Genomic DNA, 3,192 nt, shown 5'->3' with positions numbered 1-3,192 from the left:
AGAGAGAGAGACAGCGAGACAGAGAGAGAGACAGGGAGACAGAGAGAGAGAGACAGAGACAGAGAGAAGATGAGAAGAAGGAGCATACTTTGGTAAGGGGGTGGGGGGGGAGAGAGAGAGAGACAGAGAGAGAGAGAGACAGAGAGAGACAGAGAGAGACAGAGAGAGACAGAGAGAGACAGAGAGAGGGGGGAGGGGAGAAGAAAATAGCCCATACCACAGACGCCCTCCAACCATCCATGAATGGCTACAAAAGACACATTAGTCAAATACATCATGTAGGTACACAAACGGAACGAAACATAGACACAAGAGGGATAGTTTAGTTTAGGTTTAGTAGTGATTTCATGGCACTCGCAACTGCATAAGGTCATATGAGCGCCAGAAGATTAGAGGTGTAACAATAGAGTAACAAACATAAAAAAAGAAGGAGGGGAAGATAAGGACGATAGATGTTTGATAGGAAAGAAGGAGCAAACCACACCAGAGCACCCGCCAACCACCCACAAGAGGAATAGAGAGATAGGGGAGGGGATATAAAGTACAGAGAGGATAACAAAATATCTGATTGCCGCTGGCTCTATAATAGCCTACTTACTATGAGCACTGGCGCTGTTTACCAGGGTCCAGTGCGTCGGTCGTTCACGCAAGGAGTGTAATCTATACGTTCTAGGGTGTAACGTGATACCTAGAGTCCTTGGCCCCCATCCACAGACCCAACCCTAGCCCGAAAATCCTCGCTGTTTGCTATTTAGCATGATGAAGAGCCTGAGCCTGTACGTTCGCATACTCTTTCTGAGCCTCTAGTTCTGAGCGTATTATAGTATAGGTCTATATAATTTATACAAATGTATACTGTACCAGCAGTGTCTGCTACAATTCTCTCCTGGTATTTCCGGTATCAAGGACGTAAGCTACGACTGAATTAGCATATTTTGGGGTCCTCTACGCAAGAAGGGAATGTGAAATTAGATCACAGTTGTTGTTGTTGTTTTCCTTTAAAAAACCCGTTGTCCTTACAGCACTAAACGTTAGTTGAGAGGGGATTTTGTAGGCAGGTCACTCATGACCGTACGCCAGCTGAGCCGTGGGGAGGACTTCCGTAAATGGGGACCACTATGACACAGAGTAGAACAGAGGAGAAGGGCCCTATTAGGAGATAGGGTTGGGGGTAGGGGTAGGGGCAGGGTATAGGTTGAGGTTTGGGGTAGGGTAAGGGTTAGGTCAAGATTTAGGGTTCTCTTCTTTATTGTGTTTCTTGGAGTGGTCGGTCGTTACGCAAGTCCCTCCTGAGCCGTGTCCAGCAAAGTTGGGCCAAACAGAAAACGTCTAGATCTAGATCTAGATCTAGATTCTAGATCTCAAGTTGGGAAAATGCTTTTAGCCATGGTCATTTGAGTCAAAACAGAGAAGAACGAAAATGAAGAAAGTAAAAAAACAAAAACCCACGGTCTTAGTATGCATTTAACTCATTTGAGCCAAGACAAAAATGCAAACTGAAAGAAGGAAAAATTTCCTCGTCGAATCTCCATTTAAAGTGGCTTTATATAAACAAAATGCCCATGTTATATTGTGATACGTTGAGAGAGAAAACTGAGCGTGAGAAGGCGAAAATGGGAAAAGGTGACAGTAGCCCAGCTGAGTGATATTAAACTTATAAGGAGAGAATGAAGAAAGACGGTGAAAGGACACGGGGTGGGTGAGCAAGTGAAAGAGTGAGTAAGCGAGAGACCGAGCAACTGACAGTCTGAAAGGCAGAACGAGTGAAGTAGTGAGAGCGAGAAGGAAAAAAACTATTAAGGTGTTGACACGTGAGAATCTGACAGAGTTGGTACAGCTCACCATATAACTAAAAGGAATGTGAATAAACGATAAAGTTTTTCCACACAAAAAGTTACCCCAACAAAAACAAGTAAGTTGGGGATCTACTCGGCAATTCACTAAAAACTTTATGACAAATTCTCAAAGAACCTTCCAACAACTTAAGGGAAACTTTTACACCAAAGACAGTACAGATCACAACTTCACTCAGAAGGGGCGGATGCCATTCCTAATTCCTAAATTAGTTAACTAATCTAGATCTAGATCTAGATCTAGATCTAGATCTAGATCTAGTAAAACATGTGGCTTCGTCGAGAAGTTGGCAACTTTAAACAGTTTGTTTTTCCTCCACTCATAAAAAGATGATGGAAAAATACATTACATTGTTTAAACCAGCATTTGTCATGAAAAATGCAGCATTGATTAACAAACAACAAAAGAGGTTGGCACTCACCGACACAGCTTTAGCTTGAGCCAAAAAAGTGAACAAGAAGGCACAGAGGAAGTACACACGACCGTGGTCCAAAGTAGACTGAGCACTGAGCGTGAGTGAACAACGTCGAACGACTGAACGCCAAGGCTAAAAACCACCGACAACAACACTTCTACAGAAAAGGCTCGCTCGCACTCCACTTTGCATGCGTTTGACGCAGTTTCGCGCGACACAAACAAGCGAAAGGCTTCGCGGCAGCGGCGGCACACGGCGCGTTGTCAAGTCAGTCAGACACGGCCGCTTACAGCCGGCCACGGGGGTGTGTAGGCCGCCAGCCTACCAGAGACCAGGACTCGTTACAACCACCGCGCCAAACCGACCAACACCCACCACCTAGGCGGTCATGTTAGCCCACCACTAGGCCTAAGGAGTTTTAAAAACTACCTTGCCCACCACACATCCAAGCGGACCGACTTGATGAACACCCACCAAGGAGGGTATAGTTTGTTGTAAGGTCCTTGATGAACACCCACCTAGGCCTTCTCAGTACCAGGCCTAACACGAGGCCTAGACACCCACCCACCCACTCGTCCATCTTCCATCCATCCATCCCACTCCTTATTTCCGGCCCGCCACTCCAGTGAAAGGAAGTTTGTAGGGAAAGCTTCTCCAAAGATAGGACCCGACTAAAAAAACAACACATCATACACATTCATGGTGTTTGTTGTTGTATTTGGATAAAGCTATACATAAATTATGTGTCACGACGCGGTAGAATCAGGCGCTCGTCGGTGTTTTGGGCATGTGGAGTTGCTGAGCTTGTTCATTTGTACTGCTTTCGTTGGGAAAAAAATACCCATCTGTAAAAGATGTCAAGGAAATATTTGCAATTGAAGGAGGAGCGAATCCTTGGTTACAGGGGCAAAATTAGCGAGAAA

General features: G+C 45.2%; 1 protein-coding gene across 1 annotated transcript in view; it reads right to left on the bottom strand.

The window, feature by feature from the left end:
* The window catches only part of LOC101856780 (involucrin), a gene marked incomplete in the record, with an annotated part of 54,076 nt that extends 51,562 nt beyond the window's left edge, over positions 1 to 2,514 (bottom strand). The window contains 1 exon segment of the mRNA XM_005091434.3: positions 2,276 to 2,514.
* Between the last annotated feature and the right edge of the window lie 678 nt (positions 2,515 to 3,192).

This window comes from Aplysia californica, unplaced genomic scaffold, assembly GCF_000002075.1.
Source record: "Aplysia californica isolate F4 #8 unplaced genomic scaffold, AplCal3.0 scaffold00030, whole genome shotgun sequence".
NCBI classification, from domain to species: Eukaryota; Metazoa; Mollusca; class Gastropoda; order Aplysiida; family Aplysiidae; genus Aplysia; species Aplysia californica.
This window is presented reverse-complemented; position numbering and strand designations above follow the sequence as displayed.